The sequence below is a fragment of the Physeter macrocephalus genome, chromosome 11 (genome assembly GCF_002837175.3).
Source record: "Physeter macrocephalus isolate SW-GA chromosome 11, ASM283717v5, whole genome shotgun sequence".
Taxonomy (NCBI): Eukaryota; Metazoa; Chordata; class Mammalia; order Artiodactyla; family Physeteridae; genus Physeter; species Physeter macrocephalus.
In genome coordinates, this window is record NC_041224.1 from 67371528 (window position 1) to 67384228 (window position 12701).

The 12701-nt window shown below is 33.9% G+C and overlaps 1 protein-coding gene across 13 annotated transcripts in view; it reads left to right on the forward strand.

The window, feature by feature from the left end:
- PEAK1 (pseudopodium enriched atypical kinase 1) overlaps positions 1 to 12701 on the forward strand; it is a 320328-nt gene that overhangs the window by 136407 nt on the left and 171220 nt on the right. For 10 of the 13 annotated variants that reach the window (XM_024128687.3, XM_055088128.1, XM_055088127.1 and 7 more), the window contains one exon: positions 941 to 1022. The exons of 2 other annotated variants lie outside the window; for them this stretch is intronic. The gene's annotated coding sequence lies outside the window, so the exon portion shown is untranslated. Of the gene's footprint in view, positions 1 to 940; positions 1023 to 9008; positions 9194 to 12701 lie in introns of all 13 variants that reach the window. One more of the 13 variants, XM_055088131.1, reaches the window with a different exon arrangement.

A 12701-nucleotide genomic window follows, 5' to 3' on the forward strand; every position in this document is an offset into this window, starting at 1 on the left:
TGGAGCGGCTGGGCCCGTGAGCCATGGCCGCTGAGCCTGCGCGTCCGGATCCTGTGCTCCGCAACGGGAGAGGCCACGACAGTGAGAGGTCCGCCTACGGCAAAAAACAAAAAAAAAAAAAAAAAAAAAAAAAAAAAACAGAGGTTGCTTAGCGTCTGCTAACAGGTTTTAGAGATCTATAGGATAATGACTGTTTCATGACTCAACTAAAATTATATGCAAAATTTGATGCATGTATGTGCATTTTTCTGGGCATCAATTCATAGCTTTCATCAGATTCTCATAGTTGTGTATACCTCACCACTCACCCTTCACTCAAAAGATTAAGTATAGCTCTAGAAGTATTTTTGCATACTGTAATGAACTACAGTGCTTTGTGCAATCCTTTTCTGAGTAGTTTAAGTCATCTTTAACAAAGCATTGTTATTCATTGAAAGTAATTTTTGAGGTAAGGTTACTTTTTGGCTATTTAGACCTGTAGTATTTTCTAAAGTAAAACACCTCTTAGTTATTTTACCTCTTAAAAACAAGTCCATTAAATAGAATGAGTATTGGCTTACGGTAAGTACTGTCTTATGGTAAATTTTATTTTATTTTTTAACATCTTTATTGGAGTATAATTGCTTTACAATGGTGTGTTAGTTTCTGCTTTATAACAAAGTGAATCAGCTATACAGATACATATATCCCCATATCTCTTCCCTCTTGCGTCTCCCTCCCACCCTCCCTATCCCACCCCTCTAGGTGGTCACAAAGCACCGAGCTGATCTCCCTGTGCTATGTGGCTGCTTCCCACTAGCTATCTATTTTACATTTGGTAGTATATATATGTCCATGCTACTCTCTCACTTTGTTATGGTAAATTTTAAAATGCTCAGTTTTAAAGTGTGAGTCAGATGACCTTCACTAATAAACATTCTCCACTTTGCTCTTCCTGTAGGAAAAGAATATTTGAGGTCCATTCCTCAGGAAAGAAAAGGAAGCAATGACATAATGCCTAGAGTTGGTGCCAGTTAAACTGGGTTTGTACTTTTTCTTTTCTTAATGTAGCACATTTATTCTAATCTTGAATCTCTTTTTTTTTTTTCAATCTCCTGCCTTATTCCAACAGCAGAACTTATAATTTTGAACTTTGCCTTAGTATGGAAGAGACAAAGATGAATAAGATAGGCCCCTTTCTAGGTATTTGTGATGTCTGTTAATGTGAACAACAGAATCATAAGAAGCTAGATAAAAGTCACATTTTCAGATACTAAGCTTGAGAGGTCTGGTAAATTGCTCAAGGTAAAAAGCCATTAGATAGTCAGACAAGGATTCAAACTCAGATTTGTTGACTCCAAACCCCATTTGCCTTCCATTTTGTCACACTGCTCCTCATTTTATTTAGGTTTAGTTGTACAATTGCTTATAACTGAAGTTGAGGACCAGGACCCCATATATTTAATTTAATAAATATTTCTGATAAAGTAAAAGGAGAGGAAACAGTCTCTATTCTCCTAAAGTTTAGAAGATTAGAGAAGGAAACTAATATTTGTAGAGCACTTAGTATGTGCCAGACACTGTCATAGGGTCTTAACATGAGCTAGATCATTTAATTCACAACAGCCAGGTGACATACTTTGGATTATCCCTGTTTTAAAGAAACAAGAAGAGACTGAAGCTCAGAGAAATAAATTGCCCAAAATCACATAGCTAGTAAGTAACAAAAGCAGAATTAAAACTCTGTACTGTGAAAGGTTAGGTAGGATTTACATCATACCTATTGACTTAAAATTGAATGTCACACAAACCAACTGAATAGCTGGACAGTTTGATCTAAGCTCCTTTTGCTATTAGTGACATTTGTAAACATTCTTAATTGGACTATTAATAGTTAAGTCATCTTCACCAGAGTAATACTCACATTTTCTTAATAAGCTTTTCATTGTAATCTGTTTGTAAAGATAATTGTTTAAGCTGTGGTGAAGAGAGAGTTTAAATTCACAAAATAGTGAACAAAATCACATGATAGAAAGGATGTTGAGGTGGGAGTCAGGTCTGAGTCCTTCCTACTCCCTACTTTCCTACTGACTTATGTGATCTTCCAGTCTCTTAGCCTGCTTTTGGACTCATTTTGTGAGATGAGAAAGTTGAGTTAATTGTTCCCTAAGTCTCTTACAACTATGAAATTATCCCAAGAGTAAGTAGATTTTTTAATGTGATTCATACGTAGATATCAAAGACTTTTTAGATAAAGATGAGAAGTCTTCAGAGATCACCTAACTGAATCCTCCTATGATAGATGAAGAAACTGAGACCCAGACATTTGTATGACACTTTAAACATCCAAAGCTCTTTCACATACGTTAATCTCATACAAGCTTCACCACAATCTTGTGGATTAAATTTCATCATCATCATTGTACAGATGAGCAATTGAATTGGCCTAGGGTCACATAGCTGAGCCTAAACTAAATGACTGACTGTTAACCTAAAGTTTGCCATGTTTCCTTGCTTTAGTGGGATTAATTACATCTTTGTGATGAAGTCCTATTGTGGGAGAAAGTGAAAATTCGGTGATTTATGAAACAAATCCAAGCAGGAAAAAGAAACATTCCCTAGTATAAAAGTAGTAATGACTACAGCAGTATAAATAGCAGAAACAAAGAGGGAAAGAGGGGGGCAAAAACTAGGGTCTACAAGTTGATTTAATATTTGTTTTCATTTATTCCTGGATTAGGAGTAGGTATAATTGACTTTTAGTATTTTTGTGTTTATCAGTAGTGTACTATTTGAATTGTTTTATCCTCAACAAAGTATTGGTAATTCATAGAGAAACCATACTTCGTAATAAAGTACTTGTAAATTGTAGATGAGCTAAGGAGAACTTAAGACAGTTAATTCAAAAGGATATAATACAAACAAACAAATACGTGTAGGAAGCTAAATTTTATATGAAATTATTTAATTATTTCATTGCCTTTAGTGATGTGAACTCAATTTTCTTTCCTATTTCCACTCTGTAGCTGTGGAAACATTAAGTCCCCATGCCAGTGATCCTGCTGTGCAGAACAACAAATTGCTTTACCTTGGTAGCTTTCTGTAAATAATATGTATTTTTTTCATTGGAAAGAAAATTATCTTAAAACTAGAATATGGATGTTAGCAGTTATTCTTTTACAGTCTTGACCCCCAATTTTCCTTCCTTTCAAAGGAGGTGATTTTCTAGATTACATGATGTGATGGTGCTTTCTCTATGGATATGAAAATTCGGTCATTAATAAAATTTCTATTTTTATTCTATATTAAAGTTTTTTATAAACTATATTCTATAGAACTAATAAATGGAAGGAGGATCTTCCATATGTTTCTAATCAAATAAAACAATAAAGGATGGAATAGGTACACAACAAAATTGAAAGCAACAGTGTAAGATTTGACTTAAATTAGAGAAGAAAAATGTTTTTCCTAAAGTCTTTCTTCCTTAAGAGAATTTTAAAGATTCTTTTGCCCTGTTGGCTCACGTTTCTTCCACATGCCCTTCCCTACAGAGCCCCGCCTTGCAACCAGCTCCCATTCTAATGTCATCAGATCCATGGGATTCAGGGAAATGGCATTTGAGGAAAACTTGAATAGACTGGTCTTTAGTTCTCAGTTTTGAATCTGGCCTCAAAACATGCACAAGGGTTTTTTCAACTACTGCTTTTAAAGCTCTTTAAAGGAAAAAATGAAAAGGCCACTTCACAGTAGTTGATATTTAGTTTTTGTTTTGAGATAACTCAAGAGCTAGTCTCCTTGGAAACTTTAAACACCTGACATAAACAGTTTTTTTTACTGAATTGTACCTATTATAATATGACTGTCTTGCTTACCCAGACTACAGTGAGTTTTAAGGACTACAGTTAGCTTCTCATTGGCCAGCTGTGATTTAGTGGTCATAATAAAGTTATGATATTGAGCTGAAGACTTAGAATTTTTTAAAGTGATTGGGCTTTTTTTTTTTTTTTTTTTTTTTTCTGTGATTTTTGAGTTTCCCTTGTTTGGCTTTAGGGTTAAACAGCCAGGCTTCCAGGATGGTGCCTCATTCATTTTAAAGCATTACCTCAGTACACCAGTAGCTCAGAAGACATGGGTTTAATACATTAAGCCTTTTAATTTTTTATAAAACTACTTCTATAAAGAAATTGTTGAGGGCCTCCCTGGTGGCGCAGTGGTTGCGCGTCCGCCTGCCGATGCAGGGGAACCGGGTTCGCGCTCAGGTCTGGGAGGATCCCACATGCCGCGGAGCGGCTGGGCCCGTGAGCCATGGCCGCTGAGCCTGCGCGTCCGGAGCCTGTGCTCCGCAACGGGAGAGGCCACAACAGAGGAAGGCGCGCATACCACAAAAAAAAAAAAAAAAAAAAAAAAGAAATTGTTGAAACACTTTTTTTTTTCAGTCTTGTTTACAAATTTGGTAGCACTAAATAAAATGTTCTGCCAGGAGATTGATTCAGTATTAATATATCAATAGATTTGCTTTTTTGTATGGGGTTTAGTTTCTGTACCAGGGTACTTTCTAAGAATGAGATAAGTTCTTAATAGATGTATGGAAATTTGAGGAACTCTCAGATCCTTTTCAATGTCATCTTCAGTAAATCTAAGGATGGCAGTGAGGGAAATACAGAGATGTTGGTTTGTGTGTGTGTGTGTGTATGTATGTGTGTTTGCATGTGTGGTCTCAACACTGAGGAAATGCAATAAACTTAGATTTGCAGCTTCCTTCTTAAAGGTTAACATGACAGTGGAGCTATAAGGAAATACTGATTAGTTTTCCTTTTCCAAATGTATTGCTATTTAACAGTTATTTGTAGCTCAGGACTTATTTTATATCTTAGTATGTATTTTAAAGAATTAAATGAATTGATTCATATTTTTTAAAAAAGAAATGTAGGTGATAAAGAGAGTAACAGAATCAGTTGGCCTACATTTGTATTATCAGTTCATCTGTAGTTGCCTGGTTATTTGGATTTATCAGAGAAAAATAGTATCAAGCAAATATAGTTAATGGAATATTTGTTGGCATATATATATGCCACTTTTATTTTTCTTATTTCTCAAAGTGAGAAGATTGGATGATTTTTATAAGTATTCAAAAATTATTCTGTTGGATGTAATTGAGAGTGTTGTTGAAATAGATACTCATTTTTTCTCTAGTCTTATTTCTTTTATGAAACCCCATCTCCAAAAAAAAAAAAAATTTAAACCAAAGGCCATTTGGGATTGCAACCAGGGTTTTCTATGAACACTGAATTTGAAATTAAAATTGTATGAATTCCCTTGCTGGCTTTGCTCATTCTTATATAGGAACAGAACATTTCAATACAAGACTTGGTAGTCTGAGATGTTGCTAGTCTGCAGGTCTTCTACAGGAGATATGAAGGATTGTAAGAGATTTGGGGAACTGCAGATTTTCCATACAGGTTAAAAAAAAAAAGTACTTTATTCTATTGAGTGAAACCATTTAAAGTGGCTTACTTTCTCTTTTCCAGTAATGCCAATACCACATGTCTTATAAAATTAAAAATAACAGGTGTCATTTTTCTAGCATGAATACTGGTTCACAGACTTTTTAAAAGCAAAATATAGAGAAGGTCTTATGTGATAAAGGGAATAGAAATCTTGTATAGCCCATATAGTCTGAGTCATCTACTCAAAGCTAGTAACTAAGGTCAGACATTAAGAGCCCATAAAAAGATCACAGAAAACCAATAGCAGAGAATATTGAAAGCCAGCCCGCACTGTCTGAAGCAAGATTATAGAATCAGCTTGAGTGCATAGATATTTTGTGTTCCTTATTAATTCTGAGATAATACAAATTTAACAGAAGCACGGAATAGGAATAGGTTTTAGAATAGGAATAAGCTTTACAGATCATTTATTATTTCCTTTCATTTTACAAAGAGAATCCAAGGGTTAGAGGGTAAATTACTTACTCAGCACCAACTAGGTAGTGACAGTAGTAGGAGTAGAATAGAGCTCGCCCTTGAATAACAGAGGGGTTGATCCAGGTGTCATTTATAGTCAGCCCTCTGTATCTCCATTTCTTCCACATCCATGCATTCAACCAACCATGGACCATGTAGTACTGAAAAATACTGAGTATTGAATTTAGCATTAAAAAATATCTGCATGTAAGTGGACCCATGCCGTTCAAACTAACGTTGTTCAAGGTTCAACTCTACTCTTATCTATCAAATAATTGAAGATGGGACTTAAAAGCTGTGATGGGAAATGATGGTTTTTATTATTGTTGTTTTAAATTTCTACATACAGTAAAATTTACTCTTTTATTAGTTCTCTGAGCTTTAACACATGTACAGATCCATGTAAACTACTGCTACAAACAGGATACAGGTAGACCCATCATCCCAGAAAACTTCAAACTGTCCCTTTTTGTTCAAAACCTCTACCTTAAGCCCTAGCAACTACTGATCACCTTAGTTTTGCCTATTCCAGAATGTTGTATAAATGGAACTGTTCACTGTGAACTCTTTTGTGTGTGGCTTCTTTCTCTCAGCTTAATATTTTTGAGATTCATCCATGTTGTGTGTATAGTGGTTTATTCTTTTTTTAATTTATGAGTAGTATTCCATTGTACAACTACATAACCATTTGTTTAGTCATTCACCTTTTAATGAACATTTGAGTTGTTTCCAGGTCTTAGCTATTATGAATAAAGCTGTTGTGATCGTTTTTTTAAAGAGAAAAGGAAAAAATTTTATTCATACATATTATAGGGACCCCAATAGTGAGCTCCTAAAGTATTCACAAAGGTAATTCATTTCATACTTTGAAATAATTATAGATTCACAGGAAGTTGCAAAGACAGTACCGTACAGAGATGTCCCCTGTACCATTCACCCAGTTTCTCCTATTAGTTGCATCTTACATAACTATAGAATAATAATACCAAAATCAAGAAATTGATATTGATATAAAATGAATAATAGTTATTGGGCATTTTATCACATGTGTACATTCATGTAACCAAGACTGCAATCTCACCAGAAAGATTTCCCTCCTTCTGTCCCTTTATAGTCACACACACACACACACACACACACACACACACACACACACACTCCTCTCGACCACCCTTCACCCCTGGAAACCACTAATCTATTATCCATCTCTATAATTTTGTCATTTCAAGAATGTCATAAAAATGGAATCATATAGTATATATATAAACTTTGAGATTGGCTATTTTCATTTAGCATAATGCCTTTGAGATCCACCCAAGTTGTGGGGTGTTCATTCCTTTTTATTGCTGATTTAGTATATTTCATGGTATAGATGTACCACAATTTGTTTAACAATTCGCCTATTGTAGGACATTTTAGTTGTTTCCAGTTTGGGTCTGTTGCTAATAAAGGTAATTATTGATATGTTAGGACATAATAAGTCTGCCATTTAATTTTTTGTTTTCTGTTTGTTTCCTCTTTTTCATTTCTCTTTTCCTTTTCCTGCTTTCCTGTGGGTTACTTGAATACTTTTTAGAATTCCGTGTTGATTTACTATAGTGTTTTAAAATGTATTTCTTTGTATAACTTTTTCATCATTGCTCTAGATATTACATTGTATATTTATAACAGATCACAGTCTCCTGTACCACAGTACCACTGGCACTGCTACATTTTACTACTTCAAGCAAAGTGTAGAACCCTTACCTTCCTTTAGTTCCTTTATCCTCCCTCATTTAATTAATATTTTTATGTGTAGATGTATTATTTATAGGTGTATATTATATGCATGCATACCTATATTTTATATGTACTTGTTTTAAATATTTCCTTTACATACATTGTGAACCATATCAGACAGTGTTATAATTTTTGCTTAAACAGTCAGACATAATTTGGAAGATAAGAGGAGAAGAACTCTTACTGTATGTATCCATATTTTTACTCTTTTTGGCCTTCTTCCTGATGTTCCAAGATTCCATCTTTTTTCATTCCCTTTCTATTTAGAGAACTTTCTTTATCCATTCTTTTAGGGCAAGTCTACTAGCAATAAATTCTCTTAGCTTTCCTTTATCTAAGAATATGTTGATTTTCTCTTCATTCCTTAAGGATATTTTTCTGGAGGAAAAATTCTGGGTTGACAGTTCTTTTTCTTTCAGCACCTGAAAAAGATTGTGCCAGTTCCTTCTGGCCTCTATAGCTTTTTATGAGAAATCCAGTGATAGTCAAATTGGTTTTCCCCTGTAGGTAAAGGATCATTTCTCTCTTGCTGCTTTTAATATTTTTTCATTGTCTTTAGTTTTCAGAAATTTGACTGTTGTACGTCTTGGTGTGGATTTCTCTGGATTTATGCTGTTTGAGATTTGTTCACCTTCTTGAATCTATAGGTTTATGTCTTTTGCCAAATTTGGGAAACATTTTTCAACCATATTTTTTCTAATATTTTTTCAGCCCTACCCTTTTTCTCCTCTACTTCCAAGACTCTGATGACATGAATGTTGGATCTTTTGTTATAATTTCACAGCTCCCTGAAGCTCTGTTCATTTGTATTCAGTCTATGTCTTTTGTTATTTAGATTAGGTAACTTCTATTGTTTTATCTTTTAGTTCACTGATTCTTTCTTCTGTCCCCTCCATTCTCCTGTTTAGCCCATCCGTTGGCTTTTTAATTTCAGTTATTATAATTTCAGTTCTGTAATTTTATTCTTTGTATCTTCTATTTCTTTGCTAAGACCTTCTGTTTCTTAGACTTTCTATTTTTCATGTTTCCAGTGTGTTGTCTCACTTAAAAATTCTCACTGAAGCATTTTATTATGGCTGTTTTAAAATCCTTGTGAGATAATTCTTAAATCTATGTCATCTTGGTATTGGCATCCATTGTTTGTCTTTTCTCATTCATGTTGAGGTTTTCCTGATTTTGGGTATGATGAGTGGTTTTCAGTTAAAACCTGAACATTTTGGGTATTATGTCATGAGACTTTATATTTTATATCAATTTAGCAGGCCTCTTTTGATACTTCCCTGCCAGGGTGAAAGGGTGCTGCCTCATTATTGCCACCTAGAAGTATAAGTTCAAAGTCCCACTTACCCTCCATTGGCATCTGGGGAGGAGACGGCTGTACTTCTTGGCAGGGGTGGAAGTTCCAGCTCCCCACTCTAATGACACCAACCCTGCTGGGTAAATACCTAGAAGTGGAATTGTTGGGTTATATGGTAAGTTTTGTTCAACTTTCAAAGAAGGTGTCAAACTTTTTAAAAGTGGTGGTGAAATTTTACATACCTACCAGCAATGTGTGAACATTTCAGATGTTCTAAATTAATGTTATCCTATAGAACTTTCTGCAATAATGAAAATGTTCTATATCAGCACTGTCCAATACTGTAACCACTAGCCACATGTGGCTGTTGAGCAGGTGAAATATGGCTAGTACATCTGAGGAAGTGAATTTTTTATTTTATTCAGTTTATCAATTTAAATTTAAATGGCTACATGTGGCTAGTGGCTGCTGTATTAGAAGGTGAATCAATGCAGCTCTACATCCTCACCAGTATTTAGACACCACAGCTGTACGTCCTCACCAATATTTAGAATTGTCAGTCTTTCTAAATTTAGCCATTTAATGAGTGTGAAATGGTATCTTGTGGTTTTAATCATTTAATGTAATTATTGGCCACTTAATTTTTATAATGATTTTTTTTTGAAATGCAATTATTTTTGTTTGTTGACTTTAAAAAAATTTTTATTTATTTATTTTGGCTGTGCTGTGTCTTAGTTGTGGCATGCAGGATCTTTAGTTGCAGCATATGGGTTTCTTAGTTGTGCCATGTGGACTCTTAGTTGTGGCATGCATGCAGGATCTAGTTCCCTGACCAAGGATTGAACCCAGGCCCCCTGCATTGGGAGCGTGGAGTCTTACCCACTAGACCACCAGGGAAGTCCCTATAATGATGTTTTTAAAACAGCAGAAGTTTTTAATTTTGGTAAAGTATTTTTTATCAGGTGACTGTTTCTATATATATATATATTTTATAGTTCATGCTTTTGAATCTTTGCCTATCCTAAAGTCATAAAAACTTTTCCCTGTTTTCTTCTTGAAGCTTAATAGTTTTACATTCTACTCTTAGGTTTATGATGTATTTTCATTTAGTATTTTTACATATACAAAATCCTGTCATATAAAAGCAAAATTCATTTTTATTCCCTATGAATATCCAGTTGTTTCAGCAACCTTGTTGAAAATATTTTCTTTCTGCATTGAGTTACCATGGCACTTTTAAAAATTAGTTGACCAAGTATTTTATAGTCTATTTTTGGATTTTCTGTTCAGTTCCAGTTTTCTATGTTATCATTAGGCTATTACCAAACTATATGGATTGCTGTAAGTTAATGTTAACTCTAGAAATCAGGTATTGTAAGTATTCCTACTTTGTTCTTCATTTTCAAAATTATTTTAATTATTCTGTTCATTTGGATATTCATATACATTTTAGAATCAGCTTGTACATTTCTACCAAAAAAAAAAAAAAACCTGGGATTTTGATTTAGATTGAATTGAACGTGTAGATGAATTTGTGAAGAATTGCCATATTAACAATTTTGAATCTTCCAATTCATTACTATGTTATATATTTTTATTTATTTCAGTTTTCTGTAATTTGTCTTAGCTTTGTTTTGTAGCTTTCATTTTATAGGTCTTACACATATTTTGTTAGGGATAAACTCAGGTATTTAATTTTGTTTAATGCTATTATAATGGCATTGAAAAGTTTTAAAATTTCTAGTTGTTTGTTGATATAGAAATACAATGGATATATGTATATTGAACACAAGTTCTACAGTCTTGCTGAAATTACTATATAGTTTGTAGACGCCTTAGGATTTTCTGTGTAAATAATTTTGTCTCCTGTAAATAAAGACATTTTAACTCCTTCCTTTCCCATCTTTATGCTTTTCATTTCTTTCTTGTGCCTCCGTATAGCTATGATCTCCAGTATAATGTTGAACAGAACATTTATTATTTATTATTATGGCAGTATTTTACAGATGCCCTTTATCAAATGGTAGTTCTTTTCCATTCTGAGTTTTCTGAAGTTTCTATTATGAATGTGTGTTGAAATTTATTAAATATTTTTTCTCTGTTGAGAGGATTATATTGTTTTTCACCTTTATTCTGTTAATATAGTTAATAACATTGATTTTTTAAGATGTAAAATCAACCTTGTATTTCTTCTTATATATTGCTGAATTTGATTTTGCTATTTTGTTAAAGATTTTTGCAAGTATGTTTATGAGAGATATTGGTGTGTAGTTTTCTCATAATGTCTTTTTCTGGTTTTGAAATCAATCTAATGCTGGCCCTATAAAATCAGTTGAAAAATGTGTCCTCCTGTACTTTCTGGGAGAATTTATGTAGGATTTGTATTACTTCTGTCTTTATATGTTAGATAGGATTTACAATGAAGCATTGGGGACTGGAGTTTACTTTGTGGGAATATTTTAAATTACAAATTCAATTTCTTTAATAGATATAGTGTTATTTGGGTTATGTATTATTTCCTGAGTCATTATGGTAATCTGTGTCTTTTAAGGAATTTGTTCATTTCATCATAGTTGTCAAAGTTACTGACATAAAAGCATTCATAGGGACTTCCCTGGTGGTTCAGTGGTTAAGAAACCACCTGCCAATGCAGGGGACACGGGTTCAAGCCCTGGTCCGGGAAGATCCCACATGCCACGGAGCAGCTAAGCCCATGCACCACAACTACTGAGCCTGAGCTCTAGAGCTCGCAAGCCACAACTACTGAAGTCCGCGTGCCTAGAGCCCATGCTCCACAGCAAGAGAAGCCACTGCAATGAGAAGCCCGTGCACTGCAAATGAAGAGTAGTCCCCACTTGCCGCGGCTAGAGAAAGCCCGCGCACCGCAACGAAGACCCAACACAGCCAAAAATAAATAAATAAATAACTTAATTTAAAAAAAAATCATTCATAAATGGTCTCTTGTTCTTTTAATATTTGTAGACTCTTTAGTAACGTTTCCCCTTTCGTTCCTAATATTGCTGATTTCTGTCTTTTCTCATTCAGTCTAGTTAGAGGTCTGTCAATTTCACTAATTTTTTTTTTTCCCAAAGAACCTGTTTTTGGTTTCATTGATATTTCTCTATTTTTCAGTTATCTATTTCATTGGTTTCTATTCTTTGTTAATTTGTAGCTATCTACTTATTTGGTTTAATTTCTAGCCTCTTATGATGGTAGCTTAGATAATGATTTTAGGTCTTTTCCGCCTAATATATGCATAGAAAACTGTAAATTTCCTCAAAGCACCTTGTTAGCTGCATCAGAAAGTTTGATAGGTTTCATTTTCATTCATTTCAAAGTATTTTCTAATTTCCCTTGTGATTTCTGGCACTTAGGTTATTTTAGAAGATGTTGTTAAATTTCTAAATGTTTGGGAATTTTCCACATATCATTTTGGTTTTGATTTCTAATTTAATCCCACTGTGCTAAGGGAATATACTATGTGTAGTTTCAATTTTTAAAAATTTGTTAAGACTTATTCCTGGTTCAGCAGATGGGCTATCTTGATAAGTGTTTCATGGGCAGTATAAAAGTTTTTATTTTGCTGTTGTTGGTTGAAATGTTCTATAAACATCAATTCAGTTGATAGTGCTGTTCTAGTCTTCTTTATCTTTGCTGGACTTTCAGTGTACCTGTTCTTTTCA